Here is a 25,301-nt window from a genome sequence, read left to right on the forward strand (position 1 = left end):
TTTAATCTGGGAATCTCGTCTCTCTATGTGCGTGTGCATGCTTTGGGCAGAGATGCAACCGATCTTTACCTAGATAAGCAGATGCGACGGATTTTTATTTTTTTTTTTTTACTAGCTGAGGATGCAAGTTGATTTTGCATAGCTAAAGAGATGCAGCTGAGCTCTAGCTGGCACTGTGCACAACTGATTTTACATAGATAAAGAGACGCAGCTGATCTGATCTTTACCTACATGGAGATGAGCTGGTCCCCAGCTTGAGGGATCGCTGATGGCCCCTCTGTGTACGCAGCCTACGACTGAACGGGAGAGCCGTGCATGTATTGCTGATGATCCAATATCCGCATCTACTTTGCTATAATTGAATGGGGGGGGGGGGGGGGGGGAAAGGTGTTTGACAAGCCTGATACCTAAACGCAGCCCCCCCACCTGGAGATCATTCGGATAAGCTTTCTGCTCATATCTCTCTCTCTAGTGCCTCCTTCCCCCCGCCCTTCCGATTCTTCCTACGTAGAAATGTAGCTAATAATATTTAGTCTCCGGGCTAAAAATAAGCTCTGGAAAGTCAGCAGTTTCGCGAAGCAGCGGCGGTAGCAGCAGTGCTCGCAGGTAGAGAAGCTCGGGGGGTCTCCGGCTCTGCACGGAGACTGTGAATCGCTCCCCCCGCCCGCCCCCCGCGCTGCCGGCGAGGGGTGCGCTCCCGCGGAGGAGGGGTCCGCCCGGAGCCGCGCTGCCTCCGCCGCCCCGCTCCAGCCGGCGTGCGCCTCCCCGCCCGGGGAGGGGGGGGATCCCGGGAGCCTCCCTTCCTCCCCGCCCCGGGGGGGGGGGGGGGGGGGGGCGAGGCGGTGCGGCTCCGGTGCCCACCCCCCCTCCCCAGCTCCGGCCAGGGCGCGGGGGCGGCAGGCGCTCCCTGCGGCAGAGCCGGCGGAGCCCCGCGGCCGGCCCCGCTGCGGCGCCGGGCCCCGCCGGGGAGGGAGCGGGAGAGGGAAGAAGGAGGGAGGGAGGATCCGGCGGCCCCGCCGCCCCCGCCTCCCGCCGGGCTCCCGCTCCGGCTCGCACGTAGCGCCGCCGAGAAGGGGAAACCCCCCCCGGCAGGCGGGTGGGAGGGGGGGGGGGGGGGGCTGGCACCGCCGGGGCCGCCCGCCGCGGGGGAGGGGGCGGCATCCCCACCGCGCAGCCGGGCGGAGCCGCCGCGCAGGGCACTGCGCACCCCACGACGGGCCGGGCCGGGGGTTGGGTTCCCCCCCGCCGCGGTTGCCACGGCGACCGCTTCCCCCCCTGGGGGGGCACCGTCCTGCGGAGATGGGGGCTCGGTGCTGGGCCGAGGAGGGGGAGGGAACGGGGATGCCGCTCCTTTCCCACCCCCTCCGTTCCCCCCCCTTTCCATCCCCCCAGCCCCGGGACGTCGTTAACAGCCCCCGGACGGTGCCGCTCGCAGCACCGGGGCCGGGCACAGCCAAAATGGAGGTGCTGCAGGACGGCACCGGGGGGGCGCCGGCGCGGAGCTCCCACGAAAGTCGGTCACCTGGCGTCTCCTCTGCGTTCGTATCGATGTGGGGAGGGTGGGTGGGGGGGAGCTGGGTTTGGGTTTTTTGTCATTAAAGAAAAACAACCGTCCTCCTCTCCTGGAGATGCGCAAACCGCGGGCTGGGCTCCGCGCCGGGGCCCCCCCCCGCCCCCGGCCGCGCCGCTGAGTGGGAGCCCCGGGAAGGGGCCGGGCTGGATCCCTCCGTGTATTTTTCCATTTCCACTTGGAGAACTCGCGTTTGCTGGGGATGCCTGTCTGGGTGCGATGAGAGGTGTTTCTCGGCAGCTCTAAGGCGAGGAGAAACTAGCCCGAGAAGAGATGGGTCTGGGAAGCACCCGTCATCGGCAGGCTAGATAAAACTCAAAGGCACCTAGTTTGCAGTACCGGTTTCATTAAATTCATAATGAAACGTTCTCTGACCTTCTTTCACTTAGGAAGAAGTCAGGTGGTAGAGCTAATATTTGAATACATCTACTGTGATCTAGTGGTGATGAGCCCTACTAAAACCCATCCACTTCCCAAAATAAATGGTTCTGTTATACAGGAGGTTGCCAAGGAGCTTCTATGAATTTTCCACTCCATAGATAATTGTGTGTATCTTCCTATATTTTCATTTTACACCCATTACTTTCTTAACAGCTCTTAAAAAACTCTTGGTTCCGGTATTTCCCTTTCTGCCTCTGTTGCCATGTTTGTGTTGAATTCTAATCGTTCTCTGCAGAGACGCATGGGACGGACGGCTGCTAACAAATGACACTGGGCCATATTTGGTCACATTTGCTCACGGTGACTCATACCTTAATCTGCAAGTAGCTTTATTGATTTTAGTATCTACTATTTCTCCAAGAGCTGTCACCGCTTTGGTGGTGGTTTGTCACCACCTTTCATCTCTTATGGTTATGATACTGTAAAATGTCCAATCTCCTTCAAATATCTCATCATACTGCAAAGTTTTGATGTAGCAGTCTTTCTTGCTCCTTTTTTTATAGTTTTCCTTTTATTTTACCTGATAGCACAAGTGTTGTCTTCAGTGGTTTGGTGGCTGTCAGGTGCCTGTGTCCAGCATGAGATGTTTTTTTAATGTGGTATTTGACGTAGGCATGTTCTCTCTCCAAGTTTGTCATTCTCAGCACCCCTCCATTTGGATAACTGCTTGATTTTCAGCGTCATTCAATTATTTCCTATTTCAAATGGTCTGATAGTTCTCACTATTTATTTTTAGTGGCCACCATTCACAGGCATGTATGCTGGAGGATTATGTCTAGCATTTCATTAATCTGAGGTGGCTGGATGCACACATTTGCCTTTGTGCAGCAAGTCCTTTATTTAGTTTCTTTATCACACTGATATTGTTGAGCTCTCAGAAATGCCCAGAGAAAATGCAGACTGGCTGCTATTTAGTAACCATATGTTGCTTCTTAAATATAGTGGCATACAATTGCCCTGCCATGAGAAATTCTGGAAAGGTGGATGAATCCCGAGGGACAAATTTTCCTCAGAGCTGTAAGTCTTACCATGAATCACTGTAGTAAATCACCACTGAGCACTTGAAGATGTAGCTGCTAGAATTTTTTTAATCAGATACACCAACAAAGAGAGCATCCATAAGATTTTGGAAGATCTAGTTCATTCCTCTAGCAAAAAATAGTCATGTCGAGTGCTGTAAACAGCATCTGTAAGAAACAGTACCTCTCAAAGTTGCTAAAAATCAGTAGGTTCCCTAGACCTGGGAAAGAGACAGGTAGCACAAGGTAAAATACATATGGATAGACACTTTCACAGCTCCCTCCCCTTCAAGCTAACATTAGACTGGGGCCAAGAAACTGGGGCTAGCAAAAACAGGCTTGTCAAAGTGGTCCTTAAAATGGAGACGATGGCTTTTGGGGCATGAAGAACTAGAAAGAAAGAGCTGAGAAACGCAGGACTGGTTTTGTAATCCTCATTTTCATCCATGATTGATGAGTCCAGTTAGTAATAGGGACCACAGAATATGGGAAGATGATATGTAAAAAAAAAAAAAAAAAAAAAAAAGTAATATTTGTGTGCCTGGACTAAGAGTTTGAAACAAGTGTAACTATCCCATGTTTCCTTCATGTTTGGTTTTCTAAGCGTTTTTACACCTCCTTTCTGCGTCTCTCCCACCACATTGTTAGGAATACTAAAATGCCCTGGCAGGGAAATGTCAGGGGACGTCCCACAGGACCCAGGGCACATGATGAGCAGTTTTGCGTGCAAACCACTTGCCAGCTTCAGTGAATCCCTACACCCACACACCAGCAAGGTGCAGGGCAGGGCAGGGCACTGACTTCTCCCATTAACTGAAAATATCTCTGAGACATACTCTTGCAAAATTATAGCCAGGAAAACATACCAACTGACATGGAGTTCATATAACAACTGCCCACCCATTTCATTATTTCACAAATGTGTGATTCGTGCTTGTGAGCTGTCACAGTTAACATTTCCATCTGTCTCAATATTGCTTCTATTCTTAGTTGCTATGTGATAGATGTAGGTGTATGAAAAGGATTTTTCCCCCCTCCCTGTGTCATGAAACAAAATAAATGAAAGCCACATATATGTACCTATGCATTTCATACAGGCAGCAAGAAATACAGGCATCTTTGTGGCACTACCATTACTAGAAGTAGAGGTGGAGTAAGAAGCACGTGCCTGTGGCCTCTCGGTGCTGCTAGAACATGTACTCAATGGGGAAAAACATAAAAAAGACAAAATCTAACCACAAAAGAACAATATTTCTTTGATCTCCTTTTGAATGTGCAGTCTGAGAGACCTATTTTCCTAGTCACGTAAGTATGGGAGTAATTTTATTTATCACGTAATCCTAATTGGTCTTTTCCTGAGGCAATCGCAAAGGGAAAATAGCCGTGACGCACTTTGGTGTTCAAAGGATTGGGTCCTCAGCTGTGTAGCTATTTCCAAACTTGGAGCTTTCAAGATACTTGTCGCTTGGACAAACAGAAAACTCTTTGCATAACGTAAGCAAAACCTGCATTTCTCAGTACCTCTATGCCAAAACTGGATTTGATGGGATACCTGTAGAAGTGAACAGACATTTCACAACAGCCTCCAGCAAAAGCAAAATCTGGCTCTGGTTGCTTTATTCCTGTTCTCATTTGAACTTCATGGCAGAGCACAAACTCATAGTCTCCTGATGAAAAATATCTTTTGAAGTCACTAATAGATGTGACTGATTTTTCACCCCTGGCGCAACTCGATGCTTCCCAGGGAGACAGGGATTAGGCCAGGCCCAGCCCAGTCCGTGGCATAAACCGGGCTGTGGGAGGTTGGCCCCAGCTCTTCCTTGGCTAGCGGAGAGCCCTGGGGCCGGGCCATTTGCCAAAGACCCAACTCCACTGTCAGTAAGTGGCTTCCCCACAGTCCCAGGCTGTTGTGTGGTCTCCTGTGGGGAATATTAGAGGTGGGACTGTAATGGACGAAGATCTTGCCAGAAGTGGCCAAGTGTGTACTTTCTCTTCCCTCTACCTTTTCATGGTCTGGTCTGTCTTCTTTTTTCCTTCCCAAAATAGCACACAAAACCCCAATTTAACAAGCGTAAACTGTACACTCTAGCCTCCAATTTATTTTGACATTTGGCAAGAATGATTACGCAACATGTTCATTAAGTCATAACATTTTCGCTACTTTCCCATTTCAGTTTCTTATTGACTGTAGCACATGTGAAAATAATGAACTTATTTATTCTCCAAACAGACAGTAGACCCCAAAACTCCCAAGAAAATGCATTGTTTATGGATGCAATGTATGCAGAAACTTTTTAAAGCCCTAGGTCTCACCTGACTGTAAAAAAAATATGGTTCATTTCTGAAAGGGGTGAGGAAGGATTTATCATCCACTAAAATGCTTATAGGTTGTGCTGCTAAGGAGGTCTCCTTGGACAAGATGCTTCCTTTTTCTGAAACAGAGCCCCTTCCTCCTGACAAGCCTTTGTGGGACTCAGGAACAATCCAGTAAACAGTTACGGTAATAGATAATTAGATGGACCAGCTAAAAGCAATATGAAAGGGGGCTGGTAGCACAAGGATTACAGAAGGTGTGTGGGCATTTTGACATCCAGAAAACATTATAGATCTGGTCTCAGCTACCTCAGTCTCATGATGATAATTAAGAAATGTGGGTGTAGAAAAGCTCTTTGCCTGGTTTGGTTGGATTATTGCTGCAGTTCAAAACAATTGGCACAGACACCCACATTGGACATGATTGCCCTTTGATGAGGCAGATACTGACTTTTTAAAGCTGACATAGTTAAAATTATGTCTAAAGTTTATGGGGCCACAAGCTTCTGACTAGACTCCATTATTATAACAAATGGTAAAATACAAGCTGAAGCAGTTTAAAAAAAAAGTTGAGGCATGTTGAGGAGGAAGGGACCCTGGCAGTGGGAAGATTTCAGGATTAGCCCTTCTCTCATCTGTTTGGCCACAGTAGAAGAACATGGGCAGTGTCCAAGGGGTTTGCTTTGTACACATGGTCATACATCCTCTTTAAAGACAGACTGGAGGGAAGACCAATGGGGCTGGTTCCTCGGCTGCTTTCGTTAAGAACCCACAGAGTGTGTCTAGTCTGGTTCCTATACAGCTTGTGTGTTGTATGGCAGATCTTTCCTGTTCTTTTACCTCTGTTCATTCATTGACAATACAGAGATGTTGCCAAACTTCCCTCTGAGCACTGAAGAAGCTGAAAAATACCATAAATTAAAAAAAAAAAAAAAAAAAAAAAAAAGTTCAAGCTTCTATAAGTAGAATATTTTTTTAAGAAGCACTTGTGAATGGTAAGAGAATGATGGAGGCTGTCTAGATGCGGACTGCCCGTGCCTAAGACATAACAGTATAGCTTAACATACTCAGTCTTACAGTGTGTTATTAGAACACTAGAGACACTAAATCTGTACAGCTATGGAAATGAGAAAACATTGACTTCAGCCCTGAGCCTGCATTCAGGTTTCTTTATTCTTTTACATGTTTCACTCCGTAAAACAACAGCAATGGATGAAGGTTGTATGGTGGCTCACTCGTCGTTCTGTACCTATCACTTGGCTCCCATTCAGATTTTCCCTGAGGAACCAGAAAAGGCCACATGTTGACAAGGTAGACATAGTTGTGAAAATATCTGACACTTCAAAATTATCTTTTCTTACAGTATTTTCAACAAAAACTCAGTTCTATATTGTTTTACAGACTGTTCAAAGAGGCTTTCAGTATTTCCCTCTAAAGCTATCATCAAAAATCTGACAGTGGTATTTGATAAAATACTCAGATTCAGAACAAAATGTATCATGAAAAGACAATGGATTTCAGGGAAACAGGTGGTTACCAAAAGAAACAAAAAAAAAAAAAGAAAAGGCAGCTGATTTCTGACAGCAAATACCTTTTGAAACCTGACTAACTCTACTGAGAATGGGATACAATGAGAGTCATGAGCAGGGGTCAAGAGGCTGGAGCTGCTTAGATGGTTAGTTGGCTCTGTCAAATACATGTTTGTTCATTCACATCTGCCTATCTGAGAAGATATTTGGCTGAATTTTGTAAACAGGTATCTGATAAAATAGTATTGGAAAACAAAAAGCCCTAGCAGTTTTTAAGTGAGGCTAAATTCTGGGTTTGGAATTTTTCAGTGGATGACAATACATCTCAAGTGTCCTTTGCTTCTGTACATGTCACTTGGCTGAAGCCTGAAGTGTGATATCTCTTATTCTATTGCTGAAAAATTATTGCATTAGAGAAAAAAAAAAAAAAAGAGAATAATGTATCTATTGGTTATAGAGAGAGTCAAGCACAAAAGGAGTGAATCTCACAGTATTTCCCATATGAATCTCTCTTCATGTCCCAAATTTGGTTTATTGACTAAGTTATTCTAAGTCCTTATACCACACTCATCATTTATCATGGTATATGAACACCTTTCTAAGTGATGTGACTAATATATGTCACATGTTTTGCTCTCAACCTCTTCCAAGGGAATCAGCAGTTAAATTTAGGGTTTTTTCTAGTTTGTTGTTTTTTTTTTTATTGTGTGTTAGTCTTTCGCAAAGGCCTTGGTGGCACAAGAAGTAATAGTTTGATCATAGATTCATCTGATTCTTTTCTCCGTGGTATTCACTCTTACATCAGCCGTCGGTCACTCTATCCACCACCTATTCCCCAGGCGGATCTGATTCTCATCCTTTTTTCCGCCCACCACCTGTTGTTTTCCTCTTCCCAAATCCTTCACCTAGACTGTCATCAGCTGCCCAACCATGGGCATAGCCCAGGATACCCACTGCTTTTCTTGCCTCTTTTTTTGAGCTCTTTTACAAACCCGAACATCTCTGACTTCAGAGGGGCTTTTAATCCTCAGTCTACTACCTTTGACACCAAATAGTTATTTTTATTATCTACCTTGCCATCAAAGATTTCCTGCAGCATGCCTTAAAGAAAATTCTGCTGGTTCCCAAATTTAAAGGAAACCAAAATATCTGAGGAGAAGGCTAGGCCCTTTTTAAGGCAAAGCTAGAAAGTTGATTTGAAATGGCCAGAATTTCATATTCATTTATCGGTAGTGATTTTCTAGACAAAACGGGGAAGAAATTCAGACTAATGGAAGGCTTACACTTCAGGCCAGGAGGAAAGCCAAAGATGATATACCTTTCAAAATTGTTTTCTTTTGGGTCTGTACCATCCCCTGGCAAGTCAGCCTGTCCAAGAGCAATAGGGCAAGGCCAAGGCAATGTACTGACTTGCCTCCTTGACCACCAGAGGCCATTTCACCAGCTGCTGCTTGTGTGTGACAGCTGCCTGGGGCTCTGATGAGCAGCAGAACTTCCCAGCTCATCTCTGCCAGGGCTGTAAACATGATGATGATGATGTGCGTTATGCCAGTTCCCTCTCAGAAAAGGAGAGTTGAGCAGACTTCAGTGCGGGCTCCCACAGGACATACTGGGGATGATGCAGCCACGGAGCCGAGTCTCATTTGGATCAGTTTGTGCTTTTGTCTCTCTCAGTTTGAGGTTCCAATGTGGCTTGCAGGCTGAGGTCACCCCTGAGACCCCACACATAAGATCAGCCATCCCCACAAAGCTCACGGAGCTAATTGCCGATGGATGTTAATACCTCCCTGTGTAGCAGTGGCATCCCGCTCACCCTCACTGCAGCCCTGTAAGAGGCAACGAGCCACGCGCTGTTCCCGCAGCCAAGGAAATGGAGATAAGAGGGATGGGAGACTGTGCAAGAAGGTGGCTCGGAGGGCGCGGAGCCCCTGATACAAGCAACAGTGGGGATGGGGTGGGCAGGACACGGAGAGCCCCTGGAAGAGGAGGTGAGTTGTGTTACGTGAGGGAAGGAGCCCCATGGAGGGGCCTCTGGGCAAAGAAGTGAAGCAGGTGCCTGGTGTGCTCTGGATGCTCAGCCTGAGCATTTGGCATCGCTGCGAGTTGTGTCAACCTCTTCTCAAGCCTTGTCCCACCCCACCTGTGACTCTTCCTAGGAAAAGGCAGCGTAGACTCTCAGACACAGGTGCTCAGAGACTTTAGGCCAGGACGCAGCACCACTGCTGTGGTGGATCAAGCTGTGGTCACAAGCCCTCCCCGCACCCCCAGGTACTGCTCCCACAGTGGCAGCCCAGTTGTACCCTCAAAGAGGAGGCACCTGGGCTGTGGTTGAGTTAATTTTCCTTTATCCATTCTCAGGCACTGTCACCACTTGGAAAGGCAGAGACTAGCTGGAGATATGGTAACACAGGTAGGCAAGTGTTAGGGAAGGAACATTATAGGGTTGTATGATTGAAGCATGTACAGAAGGGATGTGCTTTAGGTACCTGAGAATACTCCCAAAGCCCTATTTATTATACCAATACAAAAAAATGTGATGGAAGGCTGTTAGCGTTTATCTGAAGACTCTACCAGGTTATTTATAAAGATTCATTTTAGCATACCTTCCTCTTTGGGAGATGAGGAGAGAGAGAAAGCACTGGACCAGAAATCAGCCCAGATCAGGAGCCTACAATGCGCTTACACAGGCACTCCAAACCATCATAAATGCCTATCCCTGTCCCTGCTGGGACAGCCCTGCCCTGCCCTGCAGCAGGCCCCTGGGCTACCTGGCTGTGTGGCCAGAGGGTGACCCTGTGGGGCTCCTGGGGACCACCATGGACCCCCTGCCAGCGAGTAGGTGTGGGAGCACTGGGAGGTGATGGGTGAGCAGAAATGATGGATAGTGCTGGAGCCCTGGCAGGCCCAGGCTGGCCTGTGCTGAGGGAGCAGTGCTCGGATAGAAAAGAAATAGCAATGCATCTTTCCCAGGAGGGATGAGCAGGGGATGAAAGGTCCATTGTCCCAGCAAACCAGTTTAGCAATTCTTCAGCAGTCTGCGAGCGTGTCCTGTCTGGCTGTATCCAAAATCTTGATGGGGGAAGCTGCCCACTGCCTTCTGAGGCCATGCTTTTTGTGGGATGTTGGTAAAGATCAATGGTTAGCTAAAAATCAATCAGCTAAATTCAGATGGAGGTCTAGAACCAGTTTGTCAGACAGTGAGAATGTGTTTCTTGTACACTTGTCTTCCATTTGTGTTTGTACTTGATCTCAGCCTTTTTTCCTGAGTCTCTCTAAACCCATCAGTATGTAGAATTAGCACAGCATTCATTTACTGCGAGGGTGAGGGCCTGACAAGAGCACAGCAAACCCAAACTACAAAATAAACTATGTTATCTGTTATGCTTCCCCAGATCTGGTAACTGGTGTAATTTTGTGGCAGTTAACAGGGTTTAAATTAAGAAATTAATCAGAAATAAGCCTCTAAATTATACCAGTTCTTATTGACTTTCTTTTATCTTCATACAACTTCTTAAAAGAATATTTTTAACAGATCTTTTAAACATTTGTAGTAAGAGGCAATAGACAAAATGTCATAATTTCCATATGAAGGAGTTTCTCTCAGTGCAATTCCTATCTAAAAAGCCATTTTACCCTAATATGGTCCCAGAGTCTAAGTAACATATTCTGTTGCAATGACTTTTGCATCAAAACAATTTTTCTGTTTCATATCCGAGAAGAAATGTTGAATATTTAAATTCCATATCCTTTTTGATCTTAATTCCCATCACAGAAGAGCTCTTTAGGCCTCATCAATGTGCTCTAGGTGCAATATCAGAGTATATTTTTCATATTATGGGATCTAACCCAAATTAAGAAACCAAAGGGGAAGAAGCTATACATTCCTGGAAGGGAAAGGGATTCTGCCCGGAGCACGTAGCAGGGTAAAGCATCAAACAGAAACGTAACAGAAGTCTAAAATAAGGGTATAAATGCCCGGCTGCAGAGTCCTTGCTGAATATCTAGCACTCAGCTCTCTTCTGATTTAAATACTTTGCATTTCTGTTGACTTCAGTGGTGTTTATATTCAAATAAGTAAATGCACTATAAGGAAATATAGTACAACTGTGAGTTGCAATAGATTATATCAGATTAAACAAGCTAACTAATGAAATACAAAGAGGTGTTTAAAGCCACCACTCTCTTGTAAGCATTTACGTTTCAGCTGTATAAACTAGATGAAAAATAAACAGTGTCCAGGAAACAAATGTAGATAGTGTTGTTTACAAATTTATACTCCAATGGCATGAGTCCTGAACCACCAAGAACAGGCCCCACTAAATGTCTCGCCAAAGCCAGAGGTGGATTTACTTGAGTAGTCTTTGAGTCACATCCAGCCCTAAATATAGCAGGGCTTTGGGCACGTTGAGTGCGTGATTGCTTTCCTCCTGCTTGACATTCTGGTCGTGTGGGTTTTGTGGTGGTGGCCGTGTCCCTAGTCTTGGATGCTTCTGCCTCACCGTCACCTCTCAAGAGCCACCCTGTCCTTGTGTAGGCTGGGACAGAGAAATCAATAGGTTCTCCCATTTGAGAAATGGTGTAGAACTTGAAGAAAGTTATTTTAAAATATCTTAAAATTTTTATTGATTTTCTGAATCAATATTTCAGGATTTTTGAATTCCAGACTAGCTATACCCTGTGTTTCATTCCCATCTTTCTGCATCTATAAATGATAGTCTGAGCACATCACGTGCTGCAGAGAGAGAACCGGCTGTGCATCCAGTTACTCTCATACTGTGCTTGCGAGGAGGAAAATAATATTTTAACAGGAGTACCTCAAATACAACTATACTGATACTAATTACTTTTTAAAGCAATTCTGCAATGCAAGTCAATTAAATAGTTTAATCTGACCAATGCAGAGAAATAAAGGCCCCTGTGCAAATCCCACTCCCTGGGGCTGGGCTGGGTGTTACAGTGGAAGACAAGAGGGAGTGGGGACAGCACCTTCTTTGTTGGCATCTTTTGCTGTGGATTAATGTGCCCCAAGGAATGGGTGAGCACATAGCCTGATGGTGGCCCAAATCTTGACTCTTTTGCTGTCGTTGGTGCTCACATGTCACCTGGGTGCTCCTCCACCATGGATAAACAGACCATCCCCTTTATCTGGACAAGTGAAAACTGCTGGACTGACTCATGGCTGCCTATTAATCTCCAAAGTGGAATGTAATAACGTTTATACACAACATGATTCCAGTCATTAAATTAGTGGAAGATTAACAATCTCAAGTGTTCAATAAACAGAAAAGACAGCAAACAAATGAAACGTGTTAGTCAAGGGAAATTTTGGCTTTAATGCAACTAATCCCGTACTTGTTTCTTGAGCCACAAGTCACAGTAACTGGAGAACATAATGTGGTCTGAGTTTCATTTTGAGGACTCTTTAATTTTTATTGCCACACTGATAATTCTAGTTTGCAATTAACAAAAATATCTACTGTCCCTCACATATGTCTCTCTTTAATGCTTTAGGTGATTAACATGGAAAATGTTTTGAACTCTGGAGTTGCTTCTTAGGTAAAATAGCTTGATACCCTTTAAAAAAAAAAAATCTTGAATTCATCTTTAAACACATCAGCTCGTTAAAAGTATTGACGTAGCTGCTCTTTAAAGAGAGACAGAGCCAAAGCACCTTAACCTCTTTGGGAAGATGAAGACAGCTATCCAAGTGCAGCGTAAAACGCCTTAATATGAAAGTAAAGCAGGGCAGGAGAGCTAGAAGAAGTATTTAATGTTTACACATGCTTTTCATTCCCCAAGATCTCCGTGTACCCGAGGAGGATCCCTCCTGCCAGCTCTGGGCCGGAGCGGGGCCCCACAGGCGCTGGGCACCCCGGCACAGCTACCGACCTCCGGCGCCAAATGCCATCCGCCATCTCCCCTCCCTGACTGTTTGCTTTAGATCTCTTATCGCCCATCACCCTCTGGGCAGTATCGCTGAGCGGCCGCACCTGGCGAACAGAGTGCTTGAGCTTGATGTCAGAGGAGATTTTAGTTGCTTAAATAGAAATAAACTACAAAGGAACATTGGCAGGGCTGCGAACCTGGGGTTTTGGGGCTTGCTTATTTTTAGGACACACCCAAAATAAGCTCTTCACAGTTATGCACTGAGGAGGGTTTGGTAAGGCACGTACCTACTCAGACAAGATGCCTCACTAAATTTATTAAATCCCTGAAATCTGATCCCTTTAAATATTAAAAATAATCCACTGTATTGCATCTAACTGAAACCCACTGAATACTTAGAGGAAAGGAGAGATGAGTCAATCCCAACACCTTTCACCCACAAGTGCACCAACAGTTTTCTGATCTTCTTTAATCATAGAGCTCCAATGGCCGGATTCGTCACAGGAGTGTATCTCCAGCCATCTAATCTTTCCCCACTCGGCTCAGGTTTCCCCCATCCCCAGGAATCACACACAGCCTCTTTGGGGGAGAGGGGATTTTCTTTTCTCTTCCCACGTCTGCAGCTCACTCAGAGCCTGCTTTTTTGTTGTTGTTGTTTCATGCCCTCTTTCCTGTCTGCTGTGATGGAGCCATGGCTGGGCTGTTACCGGGGAGCTCAGGGGGCGAGCGGGGAAGGGCTCGGGCACCGTACGCCAGACACCTGGTACACTGGATACTCTCAGGCACAACCCAGATACTTTGCTCTTTCCTCAGGCACTGGGTGTTTAATGCCTCCAAAACAACAGCAGTAAGGCAGAGACACTTGGGAGATGAATTCCCAGTTTTAGTGAGTGTCAAAGCATCAGGGAACGGTAAACGCAACTTTTAATTTTGCTGCTGGGTTGGATTCATTCTCTCCTTTTGTATTTCTGGTTTTCACCTTTTTGGCTGTACCACCATCTTCAATAGCCACCCTCTGCCCCGCAGCACAGGGCCAGCATGGCGTGGCCTCCGCACTGGCCGTGGGACCGAGCGGTCGGGACAAAGTGTGAACTATACTCCCAGCTACCCCCAGCCCTCCTGCACATGGAAGAGGGATGTCATGCCTGGTGTAGGAGTCCCACTGTCCAAACAGCATGTGGAGTTCATGCAGAGCCCCAAAAGGGAAGCCTAGAGATTTGGATGGGGAATGTGTGTGTGTGTGTGTATTTGTTCATCACTCAATGTATGTGTTAATTGTCATGTATGACTCATATTCCATTTCTATGACAGTTGATGCCAGTAAAGACAACTACACGAGCAGTGGCAAGGAACAAACACAGAAGGGGTGTTCTCGCCGAACAAGTATGTTCATGAGGAGCTTAATAAATTTATATATAATAGACACATGTATTTCCTCGTTTGCAAAACACTACTCTGCACCTACCACAGAGCTCTGTTATAGAAGCAGTTTCATGCATATAAATTGTGCTGAAATCCCTGACTAGAAGGCATGGGACAAGATCCAGGGTACAGATCTCCCCATGTGACAGAAAGCTGGCATACCTCTAGCAGACATGAGAAGAGACCAATTATTTTAATTGTTTGCTGGGGTTTTAAATTCTCTTTTGCTGTAGCTGCAGGGTGACGATTCTGAGCTATTAGGGTGATACTTTCTTCAGCAAAAGTGTTGTGGTTTCGGTGCCTGTGATTGAAAGGGTAGGTTTCACCACTTTATCATGTACACATGCAGCCCACAAATTATGTTTAATGAAAGATCTTTGGGTTTGTATTCTTGTCTTTGCTGTTTCACATAATACTTTCCCTGATAAAATGAGGCTGGAAGGCCTCTCAGCAGACGTTCACTGAAGGCGAAATCATGCTCAGCATTAAGAGCAAGTACCCTGTGCTATCTAAGGCACGGGGTATATTCCGGCCACCCAGCTTGGAAACCAGAACCACAGCAACTCTTTGTGGGCTGGACACAAGGTAAACCTCAAGGCTGTGAGATCCAAGCGCCACCAACCCCAGGGCATTAACACACAACGCAGATGCCCAGGAGAGGCTGTGGCCGTGGCCATGGCTTGGCTGACCTGTGGGTTCAAGAGGTGGGCTAGGGAAGTGCTCGCCAACCCCTTCTCTGTTCATCTCACTCAGTCACAGCCTGGACGGGTACAAAGAATTTACATAGCTGAGAAGAATTTGGGTTCAGTCCTGGAAGATGCTGAGGGTTTTCTAGTCCCGATGATGTTGGTGTGGAGCAGCAGTGGTTCCGCTGTGTGTGCTGCGATAGCTGAATCATCAGAGAGTGGCGTCACAGCCCAGTCATCTTCTTATGAATGCAACGTGCCTGCAACTTCCAGTTGTGTTTATAGTCCATTGCAATTTTTAGCATTGCTTGAGTTGGGAAAGTTTATTTCCATTAACTTTCCAGCCCCTTAATGTGAAAAAATAGCAAAGACAGGTAACTAGGAAACATGAATAAACATAATTAAACATAAAATGCTTGTAGTGATATAAGAACTGACCTCAGTCAATTAAAATTATTAATAGAAAAAATACTCTAGTGTTACAACACGAGTACATCAACCGCATTCTCATTTCTGTAATCAGGATTAGTTTATATATCCTGACAACCAAGTGAGAGGCAGTCCAAATTGTAGCTTCTTGACCTTTTTCTCGTTCAAAACCAGGTTGAGATACTATGTCAATAAAATGGGGAGTGTAAAGACACATTGGTGGGGGGAGGCTGAATTGCCGATTATGTATTGACTAACTGTGGACCTTTTAAGAATGTTACTCTTTTCAAATATTGACTTTTTTATTGCTTCTCTTACAATTGCAATGGGGGAATTTAAGAGCCCCACAAACTACTTTATCATATAATTAGTTTATCAGTAAATTTAGGCCTCGTACATCAATCACTATAATGCATAACCTCCACTGAGACAGAAACCAGATGTGCATGCTTCTGCTTTCTTCTTTGTAGTATCTACAGCATCATTAGTGCCTATGCTTCAGTTTAAATTGAATTCAGCAAAAAAGCAATGGTCTTACCCCCCTGCAAGCAATCTGATATTGCTGCAGGTATAAATCAACATTATGTTGATTGACAACTCTTACTCTTTCTTACTCTTTCCCTCTTGCTGTACGGAAAAGGGTGAAGTGTGATTTGTGTATGAAAAAAATATTTTTAACTAGTTAGGTATAGGAAAAAGATAGTTGGTTTCAAGGTAAATGCTGTAGCGTGGGCATGCTGTGACAATGGCACTGAGAGGCTCGATACGCGGAATTAACCAAATCGAAATCACCAGAAAGGGGCCCGCCTGCCCATTTCTTCCCCATGCAGCCTGCGGCATAGCTTTCCTTTGGAGTGTCACTCCGTTCTGACGCCTGTACAACCCAAACAGGGAAACCGTAGCTGCAGCTGAGACAGGCTGGGGGATGTCCTTTTTCAGACATGACAAGAGAGAACTCTTTCTGGGGTCTCCTGGGAACCCACGGGAAACATCAGGATGTCTGCTCACGGTATCCTACGTACCCCACAAATTTCAAAGGCAAGGTTTTGTGTATATGTCCAAGCTTACAGTACGTCTTGTGGACAAAGGAGCGGAGCTCTGACCAGGGTGGCGTCTCCATGTGATGACTATCACTTCCTTCACAAACTAATACCTTGTGGGCCCAATCTTTTGGGGCTCATTCATAAAAAATTCCCCTTGAAGTCAGGGGCTGATTGAAAAATATGGAGCCCAGCTTGTATGTGCATTAAAAACCCAAACAGGTCATTATTTACACTACTTTTTCATTTTCCCAGTAATCAAGCATTGGCTAGTAATAACCCCCACAGGACTGATTATACCAGCAAGATACAGCAGCTCTCTGACCACACTGCTTCCCTATGAAAATCTCTACGCTGGGGCGAAAGGCAGAGTGCTTCCAGCAGATCAAAATGGGAATTTCAGCCCACGGCTGCCTGGAATTGGTGGTTCTCACGTTAGCGGAGCCGAGCTGAAAGCGCATCCCGCAGAGTGAGGACTTGTCAGGCAGTCCGTAACACGCTTCCTTTCCAAAATTAAAAAACTTGTTCTGATTGCAAGCAGACTTTTTCAGAATATGTGCCTTCTCCTTCCGTCCTGAGAGCAAGCCAGCAGATGCTTCTGTGTCTCTAAAGCATGATACTCACTGTTGCTCATCTGCATGTCTAGTGTACCAAGAGAAGAGTTCTTCCTCCAGGAATAACATGTGTGTAATGTATTACATTACAGCTCATTAAAGTAGCCTCTGCTGCTGCTGTTAAACTTGACTGGTAGATCCTCCAAATATTTGCAGGCATCGTCTTATGAACACAGAATATTAAAACTGTGCTATCTTATCACTGTGCAAAAAGACTGCTGAAAACATGCTGCCCTGGTGAAATCGAGCACCAAGCCTAACCCAGATGTACCTGGAAAGCTGAAGAGTATCGCAGAGGGAGGTCCAAAATGGTAAAATAAAATGTGTACGTTAGTTTAGCAAGTTCCAGTTATGATCCCCATGTTTGAAATGGCACTCAAACATCCACCTGGCAGTATCGCTGAGAGATGCAAGGTTAGACTGGTCTATTAGAGTGGGAAAAGAAATGGCTGATGTATTCCTAATGGCAGAATTTGAATATTACAGAAATAGTTGAGCAGGACTTGGCACGAAGAGCTGCCTTTATTAGCAACTACCTATCAGACAGCATGAGTTGGGCATGATTCCTCAGGCACAGGCTGTCAGCGAGGACTTTGAAAGACAGTCTGCTTTCTTGTAAATTGAGTAGATTTGGACTGGAAATCACTGGGACAAGAGAGTTGGAACTGTCTTCACAGCTCTGTGACACTCTTAGTTCAAACACACGAAACCAAACCCCCAAGTGCAAGAAGGATGGTAATGTGGTACTTGAACATGGTCTTTAAAGGAGTTCTTAAAGCTGCAAAGGATATTAACCACCAGGATTGTTTCCCTTAATATATATTAAAAGCTGTTTTATATGGAAGGCCTTAGGTGTACTCAAATTTCAAACGCCTGGGATATTTTATTACTTTACTGATCTAATAAATGCAGGTGTTTCATAGCAAAAGCACAGAGGCAATCAGACTGTCTGAAGGCAGCAATGAGTTGCACACATTTCTCCTAGTACAAATAAATGATGACGAGCGCACTGAATCGGATAGGCCCTTGGTGTTAATTGCAATTAGATGGCAGTAAGGCTTTAAGGTGTAGAAAGACACTTGTTTTAACCGATTCATAAAACACCTGGGTTATCTTCTGAAAATCGACTGCGGCCAGTTTTCCCAGTGAGGGGGCAAGGGAGGGCAGAGGTGAGGCCACGGCAGCCCATGAAGTGGGTGCCACTCCCACGGCTGGCTCTCGCCGTGGGACATGGCGCAAGGCGCCGTGCCCCACCAGCACACGTGCGTGCTCCCGCTCCCCACAGCCAGCCCGGCCGGGGAGCATGCCATCTCTCTGTCTTTACCAAGATCAAATGGAGCTACTCAATCAGGGGATGCCATTATTGCCTCCGCCATGCAATTTCCACTATCAATAATTTACTGGGTTTGCTGCGCAGGCAGAAGGGGGAAACGGCGAGACAGATTTTTGACAGAGGGGACGGCAAACCACCCCGCGGGCGGCTGGGCAGAGACGGGCCGGGCGTTTCTCCCGGGATCCGCGGGCACCCGGACGCCCCCGGCTTGGCGGCGGGCGCTGGCGCGACGGGCGGCTCCGGCTGCCGGTGCCGTTATCGGTGCCGGTGCCCGGCCGGGCAGAGCCGGCTCCGGGCCGCCTGGTTGGAGCACCCGCGCCCGGCTGCGCGCCTCCAGAAAGTCACCGGTGTAACGTTACCTGTGGCGCTCATTAATAAGCAATGCGTGTTATTATCTTGATTGCATTCTTAATAAGCAAACTACGGAGAGGTCAGCGCGGGAGCGATATTTAAATTGATCGGGCTTGCTTAATACCCGGCGGAGTAAACCAATATCCCGCGGCGGGCGGACCGACCGACCCCCCTCCCGCCCCGCTCCCCGCCCGGCCCGGCCCCTCCGCGCCCTGCCCGCCGATCGGGGGGCGCCGGGGGAGCGGGGGCCGGGCCGGGCGGGCGGGGCGGGGGCGGTGGCGGGGCCGGGGAGGCGGCGCGGAGTCTTTAAGCGGGGCAGCGCGGAGCGGCGCGGTGCCTGCGGCCGCTGGAGCCGCTGGCCGGAGACGCCCGGGCGGGGGGCGAAAGCCGCTCCGCGGGGAGGCGGCGGCGGGGCCAGGGCGGGAGGCTCCCGTTGGGCGGCGGGGGCGGGGGGGGATCCGGCTCCGCTGCCCTCCCGCCTCTCATAAACCTTTGATGAGACACTTGAGCCGCCGCCTGTGTTGCTGGGGCGGCGGGAGGCGGCCGGTGGGACTGGCCGTCCGGGAGAGGATGTGACTTCCCGGAGGGGACCCGGACAGGCTTTGTGTGGACGACGAGGTACGCGGCGCCCCGCCGGGAAACTTGAGGGGCCGGGGGCGGGCGGCTGCGGGCCGGTGCGAGGGCGTCCGGGGGAACGGGAAGGGCGGCGGCGGGGCGGGGGGGCCGGGGCAGCCCCGCGCCCCTTTGTTCCCGCACCTGTCGGTCTGGCCGGTGCCCGGCGGGGCTTTTGTTTGGGGTCGGTATGTGGAGAGGGAGGGTGGATGTGGGGGGGGGGGGCGGGGGGAGGCGCACCGGCGGCGCTTCCCCGACGGCGGCGGCGCGGGGCGAGGCGGGGCTGGGCGCGCGGGGCGCGCTGCCCGCGTGGCGGCGCCCTGCACGGGGCGCGGCGGGCGGCCGTTGGGCGGCGGGCGGCGCCCCCTGGCGGCGGGCGTGCGGCGGGGCGGCGGCCCCGGTTCCCCCCCCCTCCCCCCCCGCCTAATTCCCCCCTCAGCGGCCGAGCCCCGGGGGGCTGCGGCGGGACCCCGCCGTGGGACGGGTGAGCGGGCGCAGGAGGGGAGCCGGGCCGCGGTGGGTGGGGAGGGAGCCCGGCGCCGGCGGGCGAGGTGCCGTCAGGGGAGGGAGCGATGCACTCGTTGAGGCTCAGCCGTCGCTGGAATGTGAAGCGCGCCGGGCAACCCTCCCCGCGATTCCGGTGCCATGGGGGGCTTTGTCCTCCCCCTCGGCCGCCGTGCGCGGCGGGGGCGGCTCGGTCCTACCCGCCGGGTCCGAGCCCGGGTTGGTGCAGAAAACGCTGATCCTCCAGCCAGAAAGGAATTTGCGTTAGACGGTAAATTTGTTTGGCAAAGGTTTAATTACTACTTTGGAAGCCTTGTGCTGTGCCATTGATTTTTATTTTTCTTTTATAGGATTAAAAGCATGAGGTGTTACAACTGTGGGCCACGCTTGCTTTGCTTGTTTATTTTTAAGAGGTGCTATTGGTATCTTGGTTTGTACATTACGGTTAAAATATGTACTTTTCCTCTCAGTTTATTGTAGTTTGCTGTTCTGAGGTTATGACTATTGTGAGATCAATAGTCATTACTTATTTATGTTTCTAGTAACACAGTTCTAATGAATGCAAAGAATCTATCCTGGTGATACATTTTTCTTCAGCGAGTATTTCTGTAATCTTTAATTCATGGTGTGATAAGTACCTAAAATGAATTTCCTTGGTTGCCTTTAGAGGCGAGCAATGGGCCAGGCACTGAGCCGCCTGCCCGTGGACAGGAGCAGCTTCTGTGTCGCCGAGTTCAAGTGGCCGTTGGGTAGCAGAAGCAAAGCGTTGGCTCTGTCTGCGTGGGGTCGGCTGTCCCAAGCGAGAAGGAGGTCACATTGTCCTGCTTGTTTGTGTCAGGTAGCGCCTTAGTGCCAGTCGATGGCTCCGCCTGCAGAGCAGATCTGCAGGCGAGCGCTTGGGTGAAAACCTGGTGCCAGCGATGCCCCCAAGTCACTCAAGGTGTGGAAGAACGTAAGCAGAGGGGACGTTCTTGACTGGATCGGGGCTGTGAATGCCGTGGTTTGGCATGTGAGAGGAGTAAGCTGCTGTCAGGGGGATGCTCTGGCTCCCTGCATGCAGAGCGGCAGGGCACTGGCTGTGTAAACAAACCCGGAGCGAGGGAAGGGGAGAAGGCAAACCGCAACCTTCTCCTGCCTGCTCCAAGCAGTCCCTCACCTGAGTCTCTGGGCAAAGCAACATTTCAACTCTAAAATACCTTGAAGGACTGGTAGATCTTTCAGCTATTTGTTTAACACGACTAGATACAGGAGCCTTTCTACAGGGCTCAGTAACTTGCAACAATTTTCTGCTGTAGTACTACCACTTAATGTTCAGCTTCATTGAACCTCGGCTGGGAAAACCCATTTGTAAGTAGTGTGCCTTCTGTTCATGTCGCCAGTGCTCTCTGTTTTCTGGAGCTGCAGGGTAGATGCTGTCATTCTATGGCTGTGAAATCAGGGTAAACCGGGTCAGCGGGATCAAGAACACTTTATCTGAATAATTCAGATGTGACAGTGGAGGAAAACGGGAAAGGACTTTTATCTTGGAGGGAGAAAGGCTAAACTGAAAAAAGTTTAATTTCAAGCAGCGTGCTTTTAAACACAGCGTTATGTTGTAGTGTAGTGCTATGGGAGTACTACAATATGCTGGAATACTATGAAACATAGTGCACAGATGCAAAGGATTTTAGACTCATTAAAATGTGCAAGAATATAGTGGAAAATAAGGATCTGTGCTTTTGCTTAAAAGCTTTGCGTATACTGGCAGGGCTGAAATGAAAGTCGCTGCAGTTAAAAGTCCTTGCAGTACCTGTAGCACTTTCTGCTACTCTGAAGTTACAGTGAGGAAAAACCAAGAAGCTGCATGTTTAGGTCAGAGAATAGTTCTCTGCTGGGGTGCAGGTATAAAAGCAGGTCACAAGAAACTTGCAGGTAGGAGACCCTCTCAGCCCTTCTGTGGGTAAACCTGCATGAAGATTCACTCTGAGTGAATTGTTTCTCGAGTGTGGTCCTACCAAAAAAAAAAAAAACAAAAAAAAAACAAAACAACCCAAACAAACAAACAAAAACAACAACAACAAAAAACAAAACAAAACATATCTGTCTTCCTGGTTTGTATAAAAGGCTGAAATGTTTTTCTAAGAACGTGCCCTGTGCCTACACTAGAAATCTCACGTTCGTTATTGTGTGAATTGGTGGAGGCTCCACTAGAAGAGGATATATGCTTTTAATAGGTTAATTGCGAACTTGTCTTGACCTGTTTTCAAGCATATGTCGTGAGCACTTGGTTCCTCCTAAATAGCTAAAACGCTGCTTAATTAGGAAACTCTCAATCATTTCTTAGATCAGTTCATACACTGGCATTCTTGGTAATGCTTAGCTGTGAACACCCTTTAAAAGGAAGCTTTTAAAAGCACTGAAGCTAGGCTATTTTTGTGTATTGCCAAAATACTCAATAACCTGCTGTCTTTAGCTCCAGCTAAGAAGGTGCTGTGCATAACAATGCTTTTGTTCCCTGTGGTACACGGTTAGGAAGCAGCACAGGTGTGTACTGAGCAAACTTCCTGATGTGCGAGCTGGGATGGAGCTGGTAGGCTGTGCCCACTGTCAGCTCACAAATCTTAGTTTTCTTCCTTATCTGTACCCATTATTCACTCTTATCTTTAAGTTCTTTGGGGCAGAGATCATCTCGCCTGTCTTCTATTCCTGGTACCTGACAAGGACTCCTTGGCGCTCTTGTAATACAAACAAGAACAGATTTTGCTGTGCAGTGTATACAGGCAGCTCAGCCATGGTGCCTTAAACTGACATGTTATCAACATAAATCCTTATGTTACTTGATTTGGAAACACTAGAATATACAACAACAGAAGAACTAAATGCTTTAATTTTGGAAATATGCATGTGAGTTAATAGGGTAACCATTATACTATGGCCTCTGTCCTCTGATACAATCTTAATTTGGCCATGTTGCTTACAACTCTAGGCTCTGAGAAGTCCAACAAGGAATACTGTTTGCAGGCATTGTCCATGCAGAACAGTACAAGCAGTCATGTGCATAGAGAGCAGGTGATCTGTAGAGTCAGGGTCATGTTTTCCTCCTTTTCAACATTAAGGACCTACTGACCAGGCAACTATAGAGTGGTGGAGTTCAACTGCTACACGAAACAGTAATGACATGGAACAGTCTGAAATACTGAGGACACTTTGGATTTGACTGAATAGGCAATGGTCTTAGCAAAAAAAGCCAACCTCATTGCAGGCACAATTTCTACCCTTTATAAATGGTGAACAGAGGGGTTGGCTGGGATGGTGCTGATTTGATGTGATTGTAATCCTTTAGTAACACTGATACTAGTGGTAGCAGAACATCCCATTACAGCATAATTTAGGCATCACAAATGGATACAGCTGTCTGAAGGCGAGTACCATGGACAACCGGAGGAAGCAGAAGGAAACTTCATTTAGTGAATTTTCATGCCCCGGTGACAGCTGCCATAAAGCTGTAGCAGTTGTATACTTTCCTCCGTAAGAATATTGTATCTTTCAGAGAAGTCATTTTTTTGAAACCAGTTAATTAGGACAGTTATTTCTGGCCATGGCATTTGTACAGAACAGAAGGCATGATTGTTCTTATGTTTGTTTCTCTGAGTCCTTTGATCGACTAGAAGCTCTTGAGGCTTTACGCTATAAATTACCTCAATACTTTGGCAGTTCGTTTTTTTTCTTGTGTACTTGGTTAGGAAAATGCAGAAATCCTTGTGACTCAGCTTCAGACTACTATAAATTATGAAGAAATGGGGGAGGGGGTCACATTTCAAATTAGGAAAGGCAATTCTAGGAGGATGGGAGGAATACTGGTTGCTAAATTTGAGATAGCATCTCTTGGTATCTCAAAATCTGAGCAGCTACCGCCACCTAGAGATGCATGGACCAAACATGCTGCTATGGCTGGCTCTTGCAAGTGAGGCCACTCAATTCAAATGAGTGAGGCTGCTAATGCAGATCGTTCTTACTTGGCAGCAGTTACATTTTTTGTATGAATGCTGGCGGGTTTTTAACCCTGTAACTGAGGTGGTACCTGCAAATCCTGCTCTAGCAATGCAGGTAACTAATCTTTGTACAGTCTTCCTTGTGTGGCTTAAATAGGTAAACAAGAAGCATCACTTTCATTAAATCCTTTGCTGACTGAGTTTTAGACTATACCTAAAGAAGTATTTCCAAGTCAAATTTATACTGGCTTGTTACACCTGTTGATGAGACTTGATAGTGTGTCCAAAGCTTGCACCAAAAACCTGCAATGTAGAATTAGTCCCTTAAGGATTTGAGTTGGGTTGGGGGGGAGGAGGTTTGTTCCCATCTCATCTTTGAAGTTTACTTGGTAGGGGTGCTCTTCAGTAGGTATTTAGTGAAATAGAAAAAAAAAATCTGATTTTTTGAAAGTATTGACTCATTAGCCTTTAGCTTAGACTCACAAGATCCAAGATTTTCCCAGTTTCAAAATTATCAAAATTAAACTGGGCATGTAGGTATTTGTTGCTACTTCAGTTCTAGCAACATGGAATATACTTTTTATGTCTGCCCCTTGGTTCTTATGATATTGTTTCCTGTTTTGTTTTGAGATCACAGCTTCCGATTTTTTTGTACATCAGTCTTTGGTTATAGCAGGTTCTTCCTCAGCATTTGGGACAGAAGAATAAGCACAGTTCCCTATTTAATTTGTGTGGAACTGCTTATAGAGACAATGTGCCTTTTTTACCCATTGAACTTGTAATCTCATGTGCAATTATTTCTGTTTGACTTCTACTGACACAGTATGTTTCAGGGGCTTTCATAATAACTGCTAGTTTATGGCTATTAAATGCCCAGTGGAATAAGAAACCCAACACAATTAAACGTCAATGGGAGTTGGTAACTTCTGTCTCACAGAGCCTTGAAAATACAAGCTGCTAGTTGATTGCATGTACTGCATATCTTTCTAGGTGATGGTTTTGATAATTTCTTAAGATACTTGAAATCTATCAATGTAAGTATATCAGGATAAGTGTTTAATATATACATTTTGAGGCAACAGTTTTCATATGGGAAACTGAGGAGCTGTGATATAGGGATATTTCCCATTCAAGTCAGGAGGCAACTGCCAAGTATATATACCATCTCAGAGTGTATGAGAGCTGTTGTACCAACCTAGTGCTTGAAAGCTACCTTTGGCTCACCAAGAGTTCCACGTCCAACCTCAGCCTTTCCAGTACATGCACTGGGCTACAGGTAGGCTTGTAGTCCTTCGCATACATGTAGCATAGCAGGAGGAATCTGGAAAAAGATTGAACTAGGTGAAGTCTTGAGAAACATGCTGTTATATGCTCTTTATTAACTCAGCATGCAAAATACTTTGGAGCGTGTTGCTGCAGATAAGGCTGTAACAATAACAGGATGAAGTCCTTTTTTTTTTTTTTTCCCCTCTTCTCAAACTCCTGTAGTACATATTTTATAAAAGAGTTAAGACTAATCTTGTGCCAATTCTAGTGCATGTAGTGCCGTATCTAATGTGATCAAAACACTGCTTTCTTTAA

At 46.8% G+C, this 25,301-nt stretch overlaps 1 protein-coding gene across 4 annotated transcripts in view; it reads left to right on the forward strand.

The window, feature by feature from the left end:
* BDNF (brain derived neurotrophic factor) overlaps positions 1-25,301 on the forward strand; it is a 39,920-nt gene that overhangs the window by 1,360 nt on the left and 13,259 nt on the right. Inside the window, exon 1 of one of the 4 annotated variants that reach the window (XM_033007023.2) lies at positions 19,138-19,251. The exons of 2 other annotated variants lie outside the window; for them this stretch is intronic. The gene's annotated coding sequence lies outside the window, so the exon portion shown is untranslated. Of the gene's footprint in view, positions 1-19,137; positions 19,252-19,918; positions 20,021-25,301 lie in introns of those variants that run through there. One more of the 4 variants, XM_033007021.2, reaches the window with a different exon arrangement.

Source organism: Tyto alba, unplaced genomic scaffold (genome assembly GCF_018691265.1).
Source record: "Tyto alba isolate M040663 unplaced genomic scaffold, T.alba_DEE_v4.0 Super-Scaffold_8, whole genome shotgun sequence".
Taxonomy (NCBI): Eukaryota; Metazoa; Chordata; class Aves; order Strigiformes; family Tytonidae; genus Tyto; species Tyto alba.